Genomic DNA, 24,844 nt, shown 5'->3' on the forward strand with positions numbered 1-24,844 from the left:
GGCTGTCGTAATAAAAGTAAAAAGAAAAACCGTATGTAATTACTATATATAATATTTGGTAACACTTTACAATACAGGTGCACTAATAACCATTAATTCATGCTTAACTAATGCACAGATAATCATGTGTTAATGTATGACTCATGAAGAACTAAACCATTAATTAATGATTACTGCATCATGAAGATTCTAAATGATTAATATAAAGTAATATATGAATTGTTATTAATTAAATGTGTCATAATGTATTAATTCATTAATAACTTATTTTATTAACTAAAAGTCTAAATCAATGCGTTAATTACCACAATTGGTCAAGGCAATGTACTTCAACTTCCAGTTGTCTGCTTTAATTAATCATTAACTAATGATTTGCAAATGCATCATTATGTTATGACTTTACTTGTTGAGGCACATGACTATTAACTAATTGTTAAGTAATATGCCATTTTGGTTTTGACATCCACACTAAGCCATGGATTTCAATTTCCAACCATGTACAACCAAGATTTCACTGAGTCCGATGAACTTTGTTGTTCATGGCACAGGACTATGTCAGGTTAACATACACTGAGAACATGCGGTTAAGCGCTGCTAGTTCATAACACTGTGTCTAGACTGGACAAAGACAATAGAACGTCCATTATAGTCAGTGATACTACACTGGATGCGTCGCGACACTACACGACAAAACCCAGTCAGTAAACCGATGCCACACTCTATTACTGACGTACTCAGAGCTCTTGTGCTAGTTCTGTTACGAAGGACTAATGGCCTTTCGATGGTCTGTCATGTCCAGGTGTAGACAGCTGGTCTCGTCCAGTGTAAACACAGTATAACAGCTTCAGGAGTTCAGATTCTGGTGTGCTGATATTTGTGTGCAGCCCAACTCACCCATCCTTCAAACACATTCACCGACATTACATTCACTGCATGTGCAAACTGTCAAAACCCATAAATGGCATATTACTTAACAATTAGTTAATAGTCATGTGCCTCAACAAGTAAAGTCATAACATAATGATGCATTTGCAAATCATTAGTTAATGATTAATTAAAGCAGACAACTGGAAGTTGAAGTACATTGCTTTGACCAACTGTGGTAATTAACGCATTCATTTACACTTTTAGTTAATAAAATAAGTTATTAATTAATTAATACATTGACACATTTAATTAATAACAATTCATATATTACTTAATCTATTAATCATTTAGAATCTTTATTAGTTGCTGATGCAGTAATCATTAATTAATGGTTTAGTTCTTCATGAGTCATACATTAACACATGATTATCTGTGCATTAGTTAAATATGAATTAATGCAGATTAGTGCACCCGTATTGTAAAGTGTTACCTAATATTTTTTCAAAATGCTGTGTAAATATGTACACGATTAAGGTGAATTAAAATGCAGCCTTATTAATGAGCAAAACGTTCGGATGTTAAACGCACTATTTACGTGTGGCTGGGAGCAGGTGTAGATCTCTTTCGTACCAACTAACGTTTGGAAAATACGAACATTTTAATGAATCCGAAAATTTACGTCAGAACCACTTTACACACGATTTACACAAAAATTCGTTCTGCTCGTGTTTCATGAATAAGACCCATTGTCTCAACTCATGACACAATGATCATTGTTATACGTGATAGCTTTAGCCTACGGCTAATTAGTTCAGCTCGCGCTGTGCGGCCTACACTCAGCTCATATCAAATCATTTCTGAAATTGACATATCTTTCATAAGATAACATATGATAAAAAAATGTCACTCACCAAAACGAGATTGCATCACATATTCAATAAAAAAAAGACTATTCAATAAAGATTACCGCTCTGGGATCCACTAAATCTTTACTCCGATTTCCACTTCACCTCTGTCTGACGACAACACTCCAGGCTGAAGCATCCAAAGTTTACAAGTGCACACAATCACAGTTCTAGATAGATTATGATTATCATTTAGTGCAAGGAGTTTCTGGAGAAATGCTCCGCGTCTCATTTGATCTGTTCTCATCTGATTCTCTGTTTATGCTGACAGCGGCAGCGCCTGCGCGACCTGTGGGCGGGCCTTATGAATATGCCGCTTCTGTTGGCTCTCAGGGGTGTCAGTCACAGCAGCACAATCAGTGATTGGATGAATCGTGTGTTATTGCCCAGTGGTGTAATCGAGTGCATCAAGTAAAGAAAAAAAAAAAGAACTGATTGAAAAATATAATTTGTCCAGAACAGATCGACACGACTCAATTTAAACTGTTATAGAAGAGCTAATATACTAAGAATGCACTGGTCTCTCAAGGATTGTCTCTCTGCTTTATTTTATAAGAAATATCTCTGTCTAAAGTTCCTAATGTCCTGTACTCTCAACTTTTGTATAATAGTACTAGTCATAATTTTTACACCAGGCATGAATAAAAGCAGTAAAATACCACTTATTGGCTTAATGACATGTTATATAATTTTTACCTTTTTGACTGTTATAGAGGCAAATTTTGTCTGATCTGTCTGAAATGTTTCATGCTTATTAAGAGTCATGAACATTATTATACATAATACACTATAATATACTAAGAATGCACTGGTCTCTCAAGGATTGTCTCTCTGCTTTATTTTATAAGAAATATCTCTGTGTCTAAAGTTCCTAATGTCCTGTACTCTCAACTTTTGTATAATAGTACTAGTCATAATTTTTACACCAGGCATGAATAAAAGCAGTAAAATACCACTTATTGGCTTAATGACATGTTATATAATTTTTACCTTTTTGACTGTTATAGAGGCAAATTTTGTCTGATCTGTCTGAAATGTTTCATGCTTATTAAGAGTCATGAACATTATTATATGAAAATTATTTCATTTTGATCAAATTATTTCCTATGGAATTTTTCATAGGAAAAGACCATTCACAGCCAATACAGGCAATTTACCATAGGAAATATATGGTTTTAAAGTGTTTTAACAGTTATAGCGCCACCTTTGGTCCGATCTCCATACAAATTTCCAGGCTTCTTTAGCATGTTATGACAAATATGCGCATACATTTTTGTGAAGTTCTGTGTTTTCGTTTAGGTTTTATAGGCTTTTGAGTGCATTTTGCCACGCCCATTTTCTTTATGACCCAATATACCCATGAGAAAAATGCAAAAGTTCAACTTTTTTTTGATAATTATTGACCTAGAGAGTCCATAGAATTGTCCTAGACTGGTTTGGTTCTGATCGGGCGAAAAACCAGGGACTAGTTCGCAAAAGTAGGTTTTTAACATAATTACGAATATTTAATGAACGGTTTGATTGACAGCAATGGTTCTTGAGGCAAAGTTGTTCAACAAGAGGAGATCTATCAAATGGTATGCATTTTGTGACAATAAGTGTAACACCACGTGATTACAGAGCCTTTAAACTCGTTAGCGCCAACTAGTGGCCGATTTCTTTCAAAATTCTTACAGACCTCTAGGGCCATGAGTCGAACATGCCTACCGAGTTTTGTTCCGATCAGCCTCCGTAAACCTTGTCTAATAGGTGCTCAAATTTCATTGGCCGATGGCGGCCATGTTTTTTGAGATACGCCAATGTCCTCATAGACATACATGGCACCTTGGACCAAGACACTGCATACCAATTTTCAAGTCAATCGGACTAACGGTCAGGTGGTTATGGGCCGTTTTATGTTTTTTTCATGTTATAGCGCCACCATGTGGCCATTCGCCGCGGTTTTTTTACTGTGACCTCAAATTGACCTCTTACACATTTGTACCGAGTTTGGTGAAGATACCTCATTTACTTCTGGAGTTATAGCCGTTTTAGTAAAATAGGCTCCTCCCACAACATACATTTGGGCGCCCCTTAGCGACCGTGAATGGAAATTTCAACTTTTTTTCGATAATTATTGATATTCAGACTCCAGAGAACATTTCTGCACTGGTTTGGTTCCGATCGGGCAAAAAACCAGGGACTAGTTCGCAAAAGTAGGTTTTTGACAAAATTCAAAATGGCGGAAAATCTATCATGGCGGAAATGAAATCGGAGATATACGTTTTGTTCGTCAGGCATCCAGCTTTCCAATGATATAAGACACTTGAGTCTACGACATACGGTCTAGGAGTTATGAGCAGTTTCGCGCTTTTGGTCGCTATAGCGCCACCTATGGGCCATTCGAGGTCATAATTTGATAACCTCTCCTCGATTTTTGTACTACCATATGGCAAAGTTTCAAAGTTCCAGCTCTTACGGTTTGGGCTGCACGATGCGTTTTACGGCAGAAGAAAAATAATAATAAAAATCAGGACAATTACAATAGGGTTTCAGCACTTCGTGCTTGAACCCCTAATAAAAATCAGTACAATTACAATAGGGTTTCAGCACTTCGTGCTTGAACCCCTAATAAAAATCAGTACAATTACAATAGGGTTTCAGCACTTCGTGCTTGAACCCCTAATTAAAGCTGCAAGCAGCATTTATCGGGGTTCAAGCAGTTAAGGCCTTTAAGGCCTTTAAGCACACAAGCATCAAAAGACATTAAGTTTTATTTAGCAAGCATTTAACAACTGCCATCATAGATGAAAAAGTAAATTTACAGCCAATACAGGCAGTTTACCATAGGAAATATATGGTTTTAAAGCGTTTTTACAGTTATAGCACCTTTTGCCTAGTCTTCTTATAGTCTTGCCTGATCTCCACCACTTTTATTAGTAGTACTCAAAGTGTGCCCATATATATGTGTCAGATTTGTTGTAAATATTTAATTTTAATAAGGAGTTTAGATAATAATATTCAGTGGCGTAACGAGCCACCACCGGGCCCTTAAGTAGGATTATCAAGGCGGGCTCCTTGATGACGCAATTGATGACATTGATGACGCAATGTCCGCGAGTTGGCTACCATGAATAGGGCAGGATATGATCATACACAGCATATAAGAGATGAGATGACTAACAAAATCAGGAGTAGCCTACGCTAGAGCCCGAAGCCATTTGTTTTGAGAATAATGGCTGGCTGATGAAGTTATTGGCTGGCTAGCCGGCTCAGCCAAAACCTAAATGGCTGCTGCAGCCGCCAAACTTTTCATAGCTGCAAATGGCTGAAGCTGCCACTTCATGTCTACAGATGTCTATGTTATACTGATTTACTAGATCTCAATATTTCCAAGCAATGCATGGCTTACACTATATTTCTACAAAATGCAATACAATGTAATAAAGAAAACACCAGATTTTACTTTCACAACGTATGTACATATTTATTTTGTAGTCTGTATGCTACTAAACATTTTCAAATAGCGACGGCAGAGATCGCGGAGAAGTATGTTGATGAAGAACGCAAACTTTTGTTGAATTTAGGAGAAATCTAACTTACAGACGCGAACAGACAAAGTGTAGTAAAATAAAGACCTAAATGTGTATTTCGGACTTTTTTTCACCACAAGTCTGAAAGAAAACATGTTATTGAAGACAAATATCCAAAAATCTCAAAATTGACCAGTAAAAAACACACATTTCACATTTCACTTCAATGTACACTGAAGCATGCGTCGTGAATTAGCAATGTGGAAACGGTGGTTTTTGTTACTGCAGTAATATCACGTTCAGTGCTATAAATCTCTCCGTTCCAGAATATTTGGTTCATAACATCAATCTTTGATTCAGGTGTTTGTGCAACCGTGCCCTGAAGATTTAACAAAAGTCTGGGTTTAAAAAGTAAAAAAAAAAAGTAAGTAGGAATTAGGAAAGTATGTGAGAAGTGAGATCAAAATTACCTTGCTTGCCTCTTTCCGCCATTTCACCTCAGTGCGAGAAAAAAATGCATCGCTTCTTCTGTACGGAAAACGAGCAATTTTAATTGGACTGTGCTGTTATGAATCCAGTGGGAAAATAGATCTCGTGGATTGTTTAGCTGCTATATATTTCGTCTGTGTATGTCTCTATTGGATAGAATTGTTATTTGATGCAAATAATTCTAGCCGGCTCAGCCAAACTTTATCAGATGGCGGCTCAATTTGGCTTACGAAATTATTGGCTGGCGGCAGCTGAAATTCTAAATGGCGCAAATGGCGGCGCAAATGGCGGCGCCTGGCGGCGGCTTCGGGGTCTAGCCTACGCTCACCAAAAACAAAACAAAAAAACAACAAAAAAAACAATGGGGACAGCACACTATAAAACATTGTTAGGCCTAAGTCCAAATACATGAAAAAGATGCTCTCTTACATTATAGCAGGATTTTCCGGGCTTTCCTATGTGCAACTGCAAAGTTGTCGATTAGATCAGCATTGTGTGCACAGGCATTCTCAATTGACCCTTCGCAGGGAGTTTGATTGACAGGCGATCTGACTAATCATAATCCGCCATTTTGTCCAACAAAGCAGTCAGGATAGTTAGTAGATTAACATAGGAGGATTTAAATTTGAAAAACAAAGTGTACTGACGTCTTAGCACTTTAAAACAACATTCCTTTTATGTTCATTCATGTTTATTTTAATGCTTTAAATTAACTAGAAGGAAGAGATGATCGGTTCACAAGCAGCTTTAACTGAGCCTCGAGTCTACAGCGATCTATTTGTTTCATATCAAAAGTACTTGTCTGTCACCGCGCAGTCTTTTTTCTGATCCGCAATGTATTTTTCACTGCGTGAGAACTTGGTGTGGTGTGAGAGTGGCGTCGCTTGTCAGACATAGCAACAGTAACTAAAGTGGGCGGGTCTTTGCGACCGGTCATTGACAGTATGGACGGGGATTCGCAAGTCCCAATTCAAAACAAATTTCATCACAATCTATCATTGTTCGTTTCAAACATGTGAGAGCATCAAAATGATCCATGGGTGAAATTGATTGGATTTAATTAATTTTTTTGTCAGTTCCTATCATAATTTTAACATTTTGGCGTTATTGTTTAGCTATTTACCTATGTTTTCAAATTTCCTTTGTTTTTTTGTTGTTGTCTAGATCAGACTAAAGGCTTTGAAGATAACCACAATTTTTTAAAGCTCTAAATGACACTTATAAAAAACCATAAGGCGAAACCTGGCATGTTTGGTATTGTTGGACTCGGCAAGGATTCTTAGGAGGTCACTCCTGTGAAAAAAACACGGGCTTCCTTGAAACTTTTAAGGCTCCTTCAAAGCTTTGTGCCAATGACGTATACTGAGTTTTTTGAGATACACCAATGTTCTCATAGACTATCATGGCACCCTGGACAAAGACACTGCGTGCCACTTTTCAGTAGACTAACGGTTGGGTGCGCTTATAGCTATTTTCATGATTTTTTTCACTGTTATAGCGCCACCAAGTGGCCAATTGTCACGATTTTTTTCATGTCAACTCAGATTGAGCTTATGAACATGTGTCCCAAGTTTAGTGAAAATATCTCATTCCGTTCACAAGTTATAACCATTTTATAGCGCCACCAAGTGGCCAATTCTCATGATTTTTTTCCACGTGACCTCAGAATGAGCTCATGAACATGTGTCCCAAGTTTTGTGAAAATATCTCTTTCCGTTCACAAGTTATAACCGTTTTATAGTGCCACCTACTGGCCAATTGTTGCGATTTTTTTTCAAGTGATCTCAGATTGAGCTCAGGAAGATGTGTCCCAAGTTTAGCTAAAAAATCTCTTTCCGTTCACAATTTATAACCGTTTTAGTAAAAGTGGCCCTGGTGTCATCAAAGATTTTGGTTCCCCTTATCGACCGTTAATTGAAATTTTGAATTTTTTGGATGATTATTGATTGTCAGACTCCAGAGAATATTCTTGCAGTGGTTTGGTTCCAATTGGTCGAAAAACCAAGGAGAAGTTCGCAAAAATAGGTTTTTCAAAAAAATGCAATTTACTCAAAATTGGCGCCTGAAGGGCGAGCAAATCGGAGATAGCCATTTTGTCCGCCTTGAGCCAAGGATTCCAACGATATAAGACACTTGATCCTGGGACAAACGGTCTAAGAGTTATGAGCGATTTAGTACTTTTGGTTGCTGTAGCGCCACCTATGGGCCAATTGGGGTCATACTCTGATAGGTTGTCCCCAAATTGAGGCCTACCATCTGGCCAGGTTTCACGTCTCTAGGCCTTACGGTTTGTCCTGCACGATGCGTTTTACGAATCCTTACAATTACAATAGGGTTTCAGCATTTCATGCTTGAACCCCTAATTAAAGCTGCAAGCAGCATTTATCGGGGTTCAAGCATTTAAGGCCTTTAAGCACATAAGAATTTAAGACATTAAGATTTATTTAGAAAGCTTTTAACCACTGAAATAATAGATGGTAAAGTCCATTTACAGCCAATATAGGCAATTTACCATAGGAAATATATGGTTTTCAAAGCTTTTTAACAGTTATAGCGCCACCTATGGTCCGATCTACATGAAACTTTGCATGCTTGTTTAGAATGATATGGCACATATGCTCACCAATTTTCGTGAAGTTCTGAGTTTTCGTTTAGGATTTATAGGCTTTTGAGTGCATTTTGCCACGCCCATTTTCTTTATGACCCAATATACCCATGTGAAAAATGCTAAAGTTCAACTTTTTTTTGATAATTATTTATCTAGAGAGTCCATAGAATTGTCCTAGACTTGTTTGGTTCCGATCGGGCGAAAAACCTAGGACTAGTTCGCAAAAGTAGGTTTTTAACATATTCATGAATATTTAATGAAGAGTTTGATTGACAGTGATGGTTCTTGAGGCAAAGTTGTTCAGCATGAGTAGATCTATCAGATGATATGCATTTTGTGATGATAAGTGTAACACCACGTGATTACAGAGCCATAAAACTCGTTAGCGCCAACTAGTGGCCGATTTCTTTCAAAATTCTTACAGACCTCTAGGGGCTTGAGCCGAACGTGCCCACCGAGTTTCGCTCCGATCGGACTTCGTTAACGTTGCTCAAACCTCATTGGCCAATGGCGGCCATTTTTTTTCGAGATACGCCAATATCCTTTTAGACATACATGGCCCCTTGGGCCAAGACACTGCATACCAAATTTCAAGTCATTCGTAAAAACGGTCAGGGGTCTATATGTTTTTTTTTGTTTATAGCGCCACCATGTGGCCAATCGACGCAATTTTTTTACTGTGACCTCAAATTGACCTCTTAAACATGTGTGCCAAGTTTGGTGAAGATATCTCATTTACTTCTCGAGTTATAGCCATTTGAGTAAAATAGGCTCCTCCCACAACCTTAATTTATCACCCCCTAGCGACCAGGAATCGGAATTTCGACTTTTTTTCGATAATTATTGATCTTCAGACTCCAGAGAACAATTCTGCACTGGTTTGGTTCCGATCGGGCAAAAAACCAGGGACTAGTTTGCAAAAGTAGGTTTTTGATAAAATTCAAAATGGCGGAAAATCTATCATGGCGGAAAAAAATCGGAGATATACGTTTTTTTCGTCAGGCGTCCAGCTTTCCAATGATATAAGACACTTGAGTCTATGACTTACCGTATAGGAGTTATGAGCAGTTTCGCGCATTTGGTTGCTATAGCGCCACCTATGGGCCAATCGGCGTCATAATTTGATAACCTCTCCTCGATTTTTGTACTACCATCTGGCAAAGTTTCAAGGCTCTAGCCCTTACGGTTTTGGCTGCACGATGCGTTTTACGGCAGAAGAATAATAATAATAATTAAAGCTGCAAGCAGCATTTATCGGGGTTCAAGCAGTTAAGGCCTTTAAGGACTTTAAGCACAAAAGCATCAAAAGTTGTTAAGTTTTACACCACGTGATTACAGAGCCATAAAACTCATTAGCGCCAACTAGTGGCCGATTTCTTTCAAAACTCTTACAGACCTCTAGGGCCATGAGTCGAACATGCCCATCGAGTTTCGTTCCGATTGGCCTCCGTTAACCTTGTCTAATAGGTGCTCAAATTTCATTGGTCGATGGCGGCCATGTTTTTCGAGATACGCCAACGTCCTCATAGACATACATGGCACCTTGGACCAAGACACTGCATACCAATTTTCAAGTCAATTGGACTAACGGTCAGGTGGTTATAGCCTGTTTTATGTTTGGAACATGTTTTGTTCCTCGCGGAGTACCTCTGGAATGCTTCTGCGGAGGTTTATTGTTTTATCCGCAGCAATAAAGTTTGTCGGCGTCTAAATGGATCGCGCTCTGGATCACTAACAGGAATTATTCTCGTCATGTATACACTTAACTTGATGAAAAGCGGGATTGACGCACTGCAAGCAGAGAGATGATTTCTGGCTGCCTCCGCAAAAATTGTCTTCGGCGGACAGCCCGCTGTCTTTGGAACGATTTTTTTCAAACAAAACCAAAGGTTAAAAAAAAAAAAAGAACAAATGTGAAGCGAGCAATTCTATCCATTTTGACGCCTTTTCATTCATAGCGGTTACCAAGCAACACGATTACGCACCAGCTGCAACTTGATGACAAAAGCATACTGCGGTTCGGATACAAATAATATGTGAACAAGTCCATCGGGGGCAGGGGGGGAGCAATCGAACTCGGGTTAGGAACAGGCAATCGAACCAAGTGTGAAAGCGCCCTTAGTCTAGTTTTAGTCAATGAAAATTGTATTTTAGTCTCTTTTTAGAAATGCAATTCTATTTAACCCAGTGAATATAGTGTATCACTATGGAAAAATAGCGAAAATAGTGAACAGAAAAGTAACACTCGTCTCATTCGTGGAGGTTGAAAAACAAGTTCTTTCTGACATCCAAGATTTACTGTATTAATTTAAATGCAAAAGAAAAGGCATGAGAGTTGGTTGTTTTTGTCAATTTTAAGTTTTAATTTAAAATATTTGTCATTTTAATATAACTATATGGCTAAATATTTTACCACTTGCTAATAAATCTAGATAGAAGTAGTGCATTGAATACATTGTTTAAATTGTGCTTAAAAGTGAATTACGACCATTAAAGAGTATGTGTGTACAAAGAGAATCGTAATGCTGACAAAACTTTTTTAAAATAAAAGTATTTGATAACTTCTGGATTTGAAATAAAAATAGTGAGTATGTGTTTGTGGTTCAGCCGTGGATCAGTTACGCACTGCAAATGCAGCATATGTGAAAGCACTATAGCGAGTGCTGCTCCTGCACCGCATATGCACTGCACACGGAGTATGGGCCCTATCTTGCACCCAGCGCAATTGACTTTGTACACCGACGCATGTATCATTCCTATTTTGCACCCGCGCACAGCGGACTTTTCCCTCCACAGACGCACGTCGGTTAACTAAGAAATACACTTGCGCTCCCGGGGGCGGTTCAGCGTAAAGAGGAGGCGTGTTCCGGCGCAAACGTTCCCTCATGCTATTTTGCACGTTTAGAAAACAATTCCGCCACTAACTGAAAAAATCTAGTTTAAAGTCAGTGGCGCGTTGCACATGTTATTCTTATGCTATTTTAAGGGCGCATGCTTGGCCATAATCAATGTAGCGTGTGCACAACGCACATACACTTTGATTCTCTCACACAGAAGCAGCCGTTTTCATTTTTGCAAATCATACATTACGATAGATAGATAGAGATAGATAGATAGATAGATAGATAGATAGATAGATAGATAGATAGATAAATTATAAAAGCATACTTCTAGTTTACACATTTACCCAAATTATCATACGCCTGTTTAATCGAAGTTAATTTGGGTGTGTTTCTCCATCCCCAATGTCACTTCTCTGTGTTTTACGGCCCTGACGAGAACGTCGGTCTCCTCGGCTGTGAACCGCTGCTGGCGCGCGTCTGGCAAATCCACCGTTATAATAGGAATCCGCTATAGAATAAGCGCGTCTGCTCTTAAAGGGAATGTGAGATGACGCTCTGATTGGTTTATTTCACGTTACGCCCAAACCACACCTATGAGTAATGAAGCTACTGCAGACCAACACATTTTAGATTTGCGTTGAGCGCAAGAGTAATTTATCCCGCCGGTATAATAGCAACAGCGCCCAAGACCCGGCCACAAAGTTACTTGCGTTTCGCGCTTGATACTTGCGTTTCAGATCGTTAAAATCGGGCCCTATGTGTGAAACGGGCGTCAGACTTAACTTTGTTTGTTGTCGTTTACGCTAACTCACCGCAGCTGCATCTTCTAAATAATGCCGCGAGTGGGGCTTGAGGAAGTGACGTCGTCTGCGCAGTGCGCCCTGATGCAGCCCCTGAAGTGAGACACGGGAAACAGAAATACTGCAACATAATAATAATAATAATAATGTGACTAAACAAGACGAAATAGCGTCATAACATTTCATCTCGTTTTGGTCAACGAAAATGAAGAGACATTTTAACATAGTTTTTATTTTGTAAAACCACATTTAGTCTCGTTTTTATTCGTCAACAATATTGCATTATACATTTAATTATAGTTATTGTCACATGACCAGCATTTACGTTGCGTCTCGTTTTCGTCACGTGGTTCGTTGACGACAATATTTAGTTATAATTTTTGTTGACGAAAGAAATACTAGTAATCCGATATCGGATTTGACTCAAAAGACAATGTGATTCATCATTCCTTCCAATTAACCACCTTATCTTTGTATAGTAAAATAGTATGTTCAACAACATGAATAACGACGTAGCTGACCAGAGTTCGTGAATCAAATGATTCAGTTTAAAGAGTTGTTCAGACTTCTCTCGATCAGTTGAAGTCTCTCCATTTCAGATGTAAAAATAAATAAATTTATTTCACAAATTAAAAGTCCTGTGAGTCCGAAAAACAAAAGAAAATTGTAATTATCCTACCAGTTGATGGTTTCAAATTATGGTTCAAAGTGGAAACCGGTCCATGGGCACTGGTCAGCTAGCCATTTGTGCATATTTAATTGTATTCAATAGGCAGGCGATTCACCTCCACAGGATTATTTATGGCACAAAACAGGATACACTTGCCGATCACGTTCACATAGGAAAAAAAACAGAGAACAAGAAAACGCAGCCTTGGAAAACACAAGGCAAACGTACAATAATTAATTTCTGATTCAACATTTCAGTAACAAATCATATACATGCGCAGTTCAAATGACACATTAATCGAACTTTTCGACAGTTACTTAACACAGACACTCATTAATCACTCAATGGGTCTCATTCATGAAATCGTAAATATACGAGTAAATATGTGAGTGATTTGCGCGTAAAGGCGACATTCCCGAAAATTCTTCTCCTGATTCAGAAATACTTCGTAAACGTCAGATGTGATAGTGTGTGTGTGTGTGTGTGTGTGTGTGTGTGTGTGTGTGTGTGTGTGTGTGTGTGTGTGTTAATGAATTCCAATCAGTTGTAAATGGGACGCGTGTGCACGCTCATTCTCTAAATTACCATAAATCCCGCCCATTAAAACCGACTGAAAACTATAGGCTATATGGGCATCATATTATGACACCAAACGAAGGATTTCAACTTGTCTTCTCAAAAACGAATGAAGAAGAGAAATTTCTCAGATGCAGAAATTGAAGTTTATTATCAGAAGTTCATTCAAAACGCCACATTTTGTTTTCAAGCGTACATAGTGGCGTATCAGGCCTAAAAAATAGGAAGCTTGGCAGCATAGATGCAGTTAATGGAGTTTCATCTGTTAATCGAACAGTCCTAGAAGTGAAAAGAAAATGGTTTGACGTGAAGCGTGACTGCATTATTTGTGACTTGCGGACTTGTAAAAGAATAAACAGCTTGAATAAAAAAATTAAATAAAAAAAACTTGCGGACTTTTGTTCCGTTTGCAGATGGCTCTCGTAATTACTGGCTGTCGTAATAAAAGTAAAAAGAAAAACCGTATGTAATTACTATATATAATATTTGGTAACACTTTACAATACGGGTGCACTAATAACCATTAATTCATGCTTAACTAATGCACAGATAATCATGTGTTAATGTATGACTCATGAAGAACTAAACCATTAATTAATGATTACGGCATCATGAAGATTCTAAATGATTAATATAAAGTAATATATGAATTGTTATTAATTAAATGTGTCATAATGTATTAATTCATTAATAACTTATTTTATTAACTAAAAGTCTAAATCAATGCGTTAATTACCACAATTGGTCAAGGCAATGTACTTCAACTTCCAGTTGTCTGCTTTAATCATTAACTAATGATTTGCAAATGCATCATTATGTTATGACTTTACTTGTTGAGGCACATGACTATTAACTAATTGTTAAGTAATATGCCATTTTGGTTTTGACATCCACACTAAGCCATGGATTTCAATTTCCAACCATGTACAACCAAGATTTCACTGAGTCCGATGAACTTTGTTGTTCATGGCACAGGACTATGTCAGGTTAACATACACTGAGAACATGTGGTTGAGCGCTGCTAGTTCATAACACTGTGTCTAGACTGGACAAAGACAACAGAACGTCCATTATAGTCAGTGATACTACACTGGATGCGTCGCGACACTACACGACAAAACCCAGTCAGTAAACCGATGCCACACTCTATTACTGACGTACTCAGAGCTCTTGTGCTAGTTCTGTTACGAAGGACTAATGGACTTGCGATGGTCTGTCATGTCCAGGTGTAGACAGCTGGTCTCGTCCAGTGTAAACACAGTATAACAGCTTCAGGAGTTCAGATTCTGGTGTGCTGATATTTGTGTGCAGCCCAACTCACCCATCCTTCAAACACGTTCACCGACATTACATTCACTGCATGTGCAAACTGTCAAAACCCATAAATGGCATATTACTTAACAATTAGTTAATAGTCATGTGCCTCAACAAGTAAAGTCATAACATAATGACGCATTTGCAAATCATTAGTTAATGATTAATTAAAGCAGACAACTGGAAGTTGAAGTACATTGCTTTGACCAACTGTGGTAATTAACGCATTCATTTACACTTTTAGTTAATAAAATAAGTTATTAATTAATTAATACATTGACACATTTAATTAATAACAATTCATATATTACTTAATCTATTAATCATTTAGAATCTTTATTAGTTGCTGATGCAGTAATCATTAATTAATGGTTTAGTTCTTCATGAGTCATACATTAACACATGATTATCTGTGCATTAGTTAAATATGAATTAATGCAGATTAGTGCACCCGTATTGTAAAGTGTTACCTAATATTTTTTCAAAATGCTGTGTAAATATGTACACGATTAAGGTGAATTAAAATGCAGCCTTATTAATGAGCAAAACGTTCGGATGTTAAACGCACTATTTACGCGTGGCTGGAGCAGGTGTAGATCTCTTTCGTACCAACTAACGTTTGGAAAATACGAACATTTTAATGAATCCGAAAATTTACGTCAAAACCACTTTACACACGATTTACACAAAAATTCGTTCTGCTCGTGTTTCATGAATAAGACCCATTGTCTCAACTCATGACACAATGATCATTGTTATACGTGATAGCTTTAGCCTACGGCTAATTAGTTTAGCTCGCGCTGTGCGGCCTACACTCAGCTCATATCAAATCATTTCTGAAATTGACATATCTTTCATAAGATAACATATGATAAAAAAATGTCACTCACCAAAACGAGATTGCATCACATATTCAATAAAAAAAAGACTATTCAATAAAGATTACCGCTCTGGGATCCACTAAATCTTTACTCCGATTTCCACTTCACCTCTCTCTGACGACAACACTCCAGGCTGAAGCATCCAAAGTTTACAAGTGCACACAATCACAGTTCTCGATAGATTATGATTATCATTTAGTGCAAGGAGTTTCTGGAGTTTCCGGAGCACCGTGTCTCATTTGATCTGTTCTCATCTGATTCTCTGTTTATGCTGACAGCGGCAGCGCCTGCGCGACCTGTGGGCGGGCCTTATGAATATGCCGCTTCTGTTGGCTCTCAGGGGTGTCAGTCACAGCAGCACAATCAGTGATTGGATGAATCGTGTGTTATTGCCCAGTGGTGTAATCGAGTGCATCAAGTAAAGAAAAAAAAAAAAGAACTGATTGAAAAATATAATTTGTCCAGAACAGATCGACACGACTCAATTTAAACTGTTATAGAAGAGCTAATATACTAAGAATGCACTGGTCTCTCAAGGATTGTCTCTCTGCTTTATTTTATAAGAAATATCTCTGTGTCTAAAGTTCCTAATGTCCTGTACTCTCAACTTTTGTATAATAGTACTAGTCATAATTTTTACACCAGGCATGAATAAAAGCAGTAAAATACCACTTATTGGCTTAATGACATGTTATATAATTTTTACCTTTTTGACTGTTATAGAGGCAAATTTTGTCTGATCTGTCTGAAATGTTTCATGCTTATTAAGAGTCATGAACATTATTATATGAAAATTATTTCATTTTGATCAAATTATTTCCTATGGAATTTTTCATAGGAAAAGACCATTCACAGCCAATACAGGCAATTTACCATAGGAAATATATGGTTTTAAAGTGTTTTAACAGTTATAGCGCCACCTTTGGTCCGATCTCCATACAAATTTCCAGGCTTCTTTAGCATGTTATGACAAATATGCGCATACATTTTTGTGAAGTTCTGTGTTTTCGTTTAGGTTTTATAGGCTTTTGAGTGCATTTTGCCACGCCCATTTTCTTTATGACCCAATATACCCATGCGAAAAATGCAAAAGTTCAACTTTTTTTTGATAATTATTGACCTAGAGAGTCCATAGAATTGTCCTAGACTGGTTTGGTTCTGATCGGGCGAAAAACCAGGGACTAGTTCGCAAAAGTAGGTTTTTAACATAATTACGAATATTTAATGAACGGTTTGATTGACAGCAATGGTTCTTGAGGCAAAGTTGTTCAACAAGAGGAGATCTATCAAATGGTATGCATTTTGTGACAATAAGTGTAACACCACGTGATTACAGAGCCATTAAACTCGTTAGCCCCAACTAGTGGCCGATTTCTTTCAAAATTCTTACAGACCTCTAGGGCCATGAGTCGAACATGCCTACCGAGTTTTGTTCCGATCAGCCTCCGTAAACCTTGTCTAATAGGTGCTCAAATTTCATTGGCCGATGGCGGCCATGTTTTTTGAGATACGCCAATGTCCTCATAGACATACATGGCACCTTGGACCAAGACACTGCATACCAATTTTCAAGTCAATCGGACTAACGGTCAGGTGGTTATAGCCTGTTTTATGTTTTTTTCATATTATAGCGCCACCATGTGGCCAATCACCGCAATGTTTTTACTGTGACCTCAGATTAACCTCTTACACAAGTGAACCGAGTTTGGTGAATATACCTCATTTACTTCTGGAGTTATAGCCGTTTTAGTAAAATAGGCTCCTCCCACAACATACATTTTGGCGCCCCTTAGCGACCTTGAATCGAAATTTCAACTTTTTTTCGATAATTATTGATATTCAGACTCCAGAGAACATTTCTGCACTGGTTTAGTTCCGATCGGGCGAAAAACCACAGACTAGTTCGCAAAAGTAGGTTTTTGACAAAATTCAAAATGGCGGAAAATCTATCATGGCGGAAATGAAATCGGAGATATACGTTTTGTTCGTCAGCCGTCCAGCTTTCCAATGATATAAGACACTTGAGTCTACGACTTATGGTCTAGGAGTTATGAGCTGTTTCGCGCTTTTGGTCGCTATAGCGCCACCTATGGGCCAATCGGGTTCATAATCTCTGAACCTCTCCTCGATTTTTGTACTACCATCTGGCAAAGTTTCAATGCTCTAGCCCTTACGGTTTGGGCTGCACGATGCGTTTTACGGCAGAAGAAAAATAATAATAAAAATCAGGACAATTACAATAGGGTTTCAGCACTTCGTGCTTGAACCCCTAATTAAAGCTGCAAGCAGCATTTATCGGGGTTCAAGCTGTTAAGGCCTTTAAGGTTTATAAGCACAAAAGCATCAAAAGTTATTAAAATTTATTTAGCAAGCATGTAAACACTAACATTATAGATGAAAAAGACCATTTACAGCCAATGCAGGCCATTTACCATAGGTAATATATGGTTTTAAAGCTTTTTAACAGTTATAGCGCCACCTTTGGTCCGATCTCCATAAAATTTGGCATGCTTGTTAATGATGTTATGTCACATATGCTCACCAATTTTTGTGAAGTTCTGAGTTTTCATTTAGGATTTATAGGCATTTTAGTGTATTTTGCCACGCCCCTTTTATAAATTACCCTATTACAGCCACCCAAATGCAAAAGTTCAACTTTTTTTCGATAATTATTGATCTAGAGAGTCCAGAGAATTGTCCTAGACTGGTCTGGTTCCGATCGGGCGAAAAACCAGGGACTAGTTCGCAAAAGTAGGTTTTTAACATATTCATGAATAATTAATTAATGGTTTGATTGACATTAGTGGTTCTTGAGGCAAAGTTGTTGAGCATGAGCAGATCTATCAAATGATATGCATTTTATGACGATAAGTGTAACACCACGTAATTACAGAGCCAAAAAACTCGTTAGCGCCAACTAGTGGCCGATTTCTTTCAAAATTCTTACAGACCTCTAGGGCCATGAGTCGAACATGCCCATCGAGTTTCGTTCCGATCGACGTCCGTTAACCTTGTCTTATAGGTGCTCAAACTTCATTGGCCGATGGCGGCCATGTTTTTTGAGATACACCAATGTCCTCATAGACATACATGGCACCTTGGACCAAGACACTGCATACCAATTTTCAAGTCAATCGGACTAACGGTCAGGTGGTTATGGGCCGTTTTATGTTTTTTTCATGTTATAGCGCCACCATGTGGCCATTCGACGCGGTTTTTTTACTGTGACCTCAAATTGACCTCTTACACATGTGTACCGAGTTTGGTGAAGATACCTCATTTACTTCTGGAGTTATAGCCGTTTTAGTAAAATAGGCTCCTCCCACAACATACATTTGGGCGCCCCTTAGCGACCGTGAATGGAAATTTCAACTTTTTTTCGATAATTATTGATATTCAGACTCCAGAGAACATTTCTGCACTGGTTTGGTTCCGATCGGGCAAAAAACCAGGGACTAGTTTGCAAAAGTAGGTTTTTGACAAAATTCAAAATGGCGGAAAATCTATCATGGCGGAAATGAAATCGGAGATATACGTTTTGTTCGTCAGGCATCCAGCTTTCCAATGATATAAGACACTTGAGTCTACGACATACGGTCTAGGAGTTATGAGCAGTTTCGCGCTTTTGGTTGCTATAGCGCCACCTATGGGCCATTCGAGGTCATAATTTGATAACCTCTCCTCGATTTTTGTACTACCATATGGCAAAGTTTCAAAGTTCCAGCTCTTACGGTTTGGGCTGCACGATGCGTTTTACGGCGGAATAATAATAATAATAATAATAATTAAAGCTGCAAGCAGCATTTAGCGGGGTTCAAGCAGTTAACGCCTTTAAGGCCTTTAAGCACACAAGCATCAAAAGACATTAAGTTTTATTTAGAAAGCATTTAACAACTGACATAATAGACGGAAAAGACCATTTACAGCCAATACAGGCAGTTTACCATGGGAAATATATGGTTTTAAAGCTTTTTAACAGTTATAGCGCCACCTTTGGTCCGATCTCCATAAAATTTGGCATGCTTGTTAATGATGTTATGTCACATATGCTCACCAATTTTTGTGAAGTTCTGAGTTTTCATTTATGATTTATAGGCATTTTAGTGTATTTTGCCACGCCCCTTTTATAAATTACCCTATTACAGCCACCCAAATGCAAAAGTTAAACTTTTTTTCGATAATTATTGATCTAGAGAGTCCAGAGAATTGTCCTAGACTGGTCTGGTTCCGATCGGGCGAAAAACCAGGGACTAGTTCGCAAAAGTAGGTTTTTAACATATTCATGAATATTTAATTAAGTGTTTGATTGACAGCAATGGTTCTTGAGGCAAAGTTGTTCAGCATGAGCAGATCTATAAGATGATATGCATTTTGTGATGATCAGTGTAACACCACGTGATTACAGAGCCATAAAACTCGTTAGCGCCAACTAGTGGCCGATTTCTTTCAAAATTCTTACAGACCTCTAGGGGCTTGAGCCGAACATGCCCACCGAGTTTCGCTCCGATCGGACTTCGTTAACGGTGCTCAAACCTCATTGGCCAATGGCGGCCATGTTTTTCGAGATACGCCAATATCCTTTTAGACATAGGTGGCCCCTTGGGCCAAGACACTGCACACCAAATTTCAAGTCATTCGGAAAAACGGTCAGGTGTCTATATGTTTTTTTTTTTTTATAGCGCCACCATGTGGCCAATCGACACATTTTTTTTTACTGTGACCTCAGATTGACCTCTTAAACATGTGTGCCAAGTTTGGTGAAGATATCTCATTTACTTCTCGAGTTATAGCCATTTTAGTAAAATAGGCTCCTCCCACAACCTTAATTTATCACCCCCTAGCGACCAGGAATCGGAATTTCGACTTTTTTTCAATAATTATTGATCTTCAGACTCCAGAGAACAATTCTGCTCTGGTTTGGTGCCGATCGGACGAAAAACCAGGGACTAGTTTGCAAAAGTAGGTTTTTGACAAAATTCAAAATGGCGGAAAATCTATCATGACGGAAATAAAATCGGAGATATACGTTTTGTTCGTCAGGCGTCCAGCTTTCCAATGATATAAGACACTTGAGTCTATGACTTATCGTCTAGGAGTTATGACCAGTTTCGCGCTTTTGGTTGCTATAGCGCCACCTATGGGCCAATCAGCGTCATAATTTGATAACCTCTCCTCGATTTTTGTACTACCATCTGGCCAAGTTTCAAGTCTCTAGCACTTACGGTTTGGGCTGCACGATGCGTTTTACGGCGGAAGAATAATAATAATAATAATAATTAAAGCTGCAAGCAGCATTTATCGGGGTTCAAGCAGTTAAGGCCTTTAAGGCCTTTAAGCACACAAGCATCAAAAGACATTAAGTTTTATTTAGCAAGCATTTAACAACTGACATAATAGACGGAAAAGACCATTTACAGCCAATACAGGCTGTTTACCATAGGAAATATATGGTTTTAAAGCTTTTTAACAGTTATAGCGCCACCTTTGGTCCGATCTCCATAAAATTTGGCATGCTTGTTAATGATGTTATGTCACATATGCTCACCAATTTTTGTGAAGTTCTGAGTTTTCATTTATGATTTATAGGCATTTTAGTGTATTTTGCCACGCCCCTTTTATAAATTACCTTATTACAGCCACCCAAATGCAAAAGTTGAACTTTTTTTTGATAATTATTGATCTAGAGAGTCCAGAGAATTGTCCTAGACTGGTTTGGTTCCGATCGGGCGAAAAACCTAGGACTAGTTCGCAAAAGTAGGTTTTTAACATATTCATGAATATTTCATTAAGTGTTTGATTGACAGCAATGGTTCTTGAGGCAAAGTTGTTCAGCATGAGCAGATCTATAAGATGATATGCATTTTGTGATGATCAGTGTAACACCACGTGATTACAGAGCCATAAAACTCGTTAGCGCCAACTAGTGGCCGATTTCTTTCAAAATTCTTACAGACCTCTAGGGGCTTGAGCCGAACATGCCCACCGAGTTTCGCGCCGATCGGACTTCGTTAACGGTGCTCAAACCTCATTGGCCAATGGCGGCCATGTTTTTCGAGATACGCCAATATCCTTTTAGACATAGGTGGCCCCTTGGGCCAAGACACTGCATACCAAATTTCAAGTCTTTCGGAAAAACGGTCAGGTGTCTATATGTTTTTTTTTGTTTATAGCGCCACCATGTGGCCAATCGACGCAAATGTTTTTTACTGTGACCTCAGATTGACCTCTTAAACATGTGTGCCAAGTTTGGTGAAGATATCTCATTTACTTCTCGAGTTATAGCCATTTTAGTAAAATAGGCTCCTCCCACAACCTTAATTTATCACCCCCTAGCGACCAGGAATCGGAATTTCGACTTTTTTTCGATAATTATTGATCTTCAGACTCCAGAGAACAATTCTGCTCTGGTTTGGTTCCGATCGGACGAAAAACCAGGGACTAGTTTGCAAAAGTAGGTTTTTGACAAAATTCAAAATGGCGGAAAATCTATCATGACGGAAATAAAATCGGAGATATACGTTTTGTTCGTCAGGCGTCCAGCTTTCCAATGATATAAGACACTTGAGTCTATGACTTATCGTCTAGGAGTTATGACCAGTTTCGCGCTTTTGGTTGCTATAGCGCCACCTATGGGCCAATCAGCGTCATAATTTGATAACCTCTCCTCGATTTTTGTACTACCATCTGGCCAAGTTTCAAGTCTCTAGCACTTACGGTTTGGGCTGCACGATGCGTTTTACGGCGGAAGAATAATAATAATAATAATAATAATAATAATAAAAATCAGTACAATTACAATAGGGTTTCAGCACTTCGTGCTTGAACCCCTAATAATAATAATAATAATAATAATAAAAATCAGTACAATTACAATAGGGTTTCAGCACTTCGTGCTTGAACCCCTAAAAATCAGTACAATTACAATAGGGTTTCAGCACTTCGTGCTTGAACCCCTAAAAATCAGTACAATTACAATAGGGTTTCAGCACTTCGTGCTTGAACCCCTAATTAAAGCTGCAAGCAGCATTTATCGGGGTTCAAGCTGTTAAGGTGTTTAAGGTTTTTAAGCACAAAAGCATCAAAAGTTATAAAGTTTTATTTAGCAAGCATGTAACCACTGACATAATAGATTAAGAAGACCATTTACAGCCAATGCAGGCAATTCACCATAGGTAATATATGGTTTTAAAGCTTTTTAACAGTTATAGCGCCACCTTTGGTCCGATGTCCATAAAATTTGGCATGCTTGTTAATGATGTTATGTCACATATGCTCACCAATTTTTGTGAAGTTCTGAGTTTTCATTTAGGATTTATAGGCTTTTTAATGTATTTTGCCACGCCCATTTTATAAATGACCCTATTACAGCCATCCAAATGCAAAAGTTCAACTTTTTTTTGATAATTATTGATCTAGAGAGTCCAGAGAATTGTCCTAGACTGGTCTGGTTCCGATCGGGCGAAAAACCTAGGACTAGTTCGCAAAAGTAGGTTTTTAACATATTTGCGAATAATTAATGAACGGTTTAATTGACAGCAATGGTTCTTGAGGCAAAGTTGTTCAGCATGAGCAGATCTATCAAATGATATGCATATTGTGTGGATGTGTGCAACACCACGTGATTACAAAGCCATAAAACTCATAAAACAATTGGACTTCGTTAACCTTGTTTAATAGGTGCTCAAACCTCATTTGCCAATGGCGGCCATGTTTTTCGAGATATGCCAATATCCTTTTAGACATACATGGCCTCTTGGCCCAAGACACTGCATACCAAATTTCAAGTCATTCGGAAAAACGGTCAGGTGTTTATACGTTTTTTTTTGTTTATAGCGCCACCATGTGGCCAATCGATGCAATTTTTTTACTGTGACCTCAGATTGACCTCCTACACATGTGTACCAAGTTTGGTGAAGTTTACTCAATTAATTCTTGAGTTATAGCCATTTTAGTAAAATAGGCTCCTCCCACAACGTTCATTTTGCACCCCCTAGCGACCATGAATCAAAATTTCGACTTTTTTTTGATAATTATTGATCTTCAGACTCCAGAGAACCTTTCTGCACTGGTTTGGTTCCGATCGGGCAAAAAACCTAGGACTAGTTCGCAAAAGTAGGTTTTTGACAAAATTCAAAATGGCGGAAAATCTATCATGACGGAAATGAAATCGGAGATATACGTTTTGTTCGTCAGGCGTCCAGCTTTCCAATGATATAAGACACTTGAGTCTACGACTTACGGTCTAGGAGTTATGAGCGGTTTCGCGCTTTTGGTTGCTATAGCGCCACCTATGGGCCAATCGGCGTCATAATTTGATAACCTCTCCTCGATTTTTGTACTACCATCTGGCAAAGTTTCAAGGCTCCAGCCCTTACGGTTTGGGCTGCACGATGCGTTTTACGGCAGAAGAATAATAATAATAATAATAATTAAAGCTGCAAGCAGCATTTATCGGGGTTCAAGCAGTTAAGGCCTTTAAGGCCTTTAAGCACACAAGCATCAAAAGACATTAAGTTTTATTTAGCATTTAACAACTGCATTTAACAACTGCCATCATAGATGAAAAAGTAAATTTACAGCCAATACAGGCAGTTTACCATAGGAAATATATGGTTTTAAAGCGTTTTTACAGTTATAGCACCTTTTTGCCTGAGTCTTCTTATAGTCTTGCCTGATCTCCACCACTTATATTAGTAGTACTCAAAGTGTGCCCATATATATGTGTCAGATTTGTTGTAAATATGTAATTTTGATAAGGAGTTTAGACAATTATATTCAGTGGCGTAACGAGCCAACACCGGGCCCTTAAGTAGGATTATCAAGGCGGGCCCCTTGATGACGCAATTGATGACATTGATGACGCAATGTCCGCGAGTAGGCTACCATGAATAGTGCAGGATATGATCATACACAGCATATAAGAGATGAGATGACTAACAAAATCAGGAGTAGCCTACGCTCACCAAAAACAAAACAAAAAAACAACAAAAAAAACACTGGTGACAGCGCACTATAAAACATTGTTAGGCCTAGGTCTAAATACATAAAAAAGATGCTCTCTTACATTATAGCGGGATTTTCCGAGCTTTCCTTTATGCAACACAATCCGCCATTTTGTCCAACAAAGCAGTCAGGAGAGTTAGTAGATTAACATTGGAGGATTTAAATTTGAAAAACAAAGTGTACTGACGTCTTAGCACTTTAAAACAACATTCCTTTTATGTTCATTCATGTTTATTTTAATGCTATAAATTAACTAGAAGGAAGAGATGATCAGTTCACAAGCAGCTTTAACTGAGCCTCGAGTCTACAGCGATCTGTCAGACACATTAAAGAGTCACAAAACGGTATTTATTGTTTAAATGTCTCTAAAAAATTA

This window comes from Leuciscus leuciscus, assembly GCF_965113295.1.
Source record: "Leuciscus leuciscus genome assembly, chromosome: 9".
In the NCBI taxonomy this organism is placed as follows: Eukaryota; Metazoa; Chordata; class Actinopteri; order Cypriniformes; family Leuciscidae; genus Leuciscus; species Leuciscus leuciscus.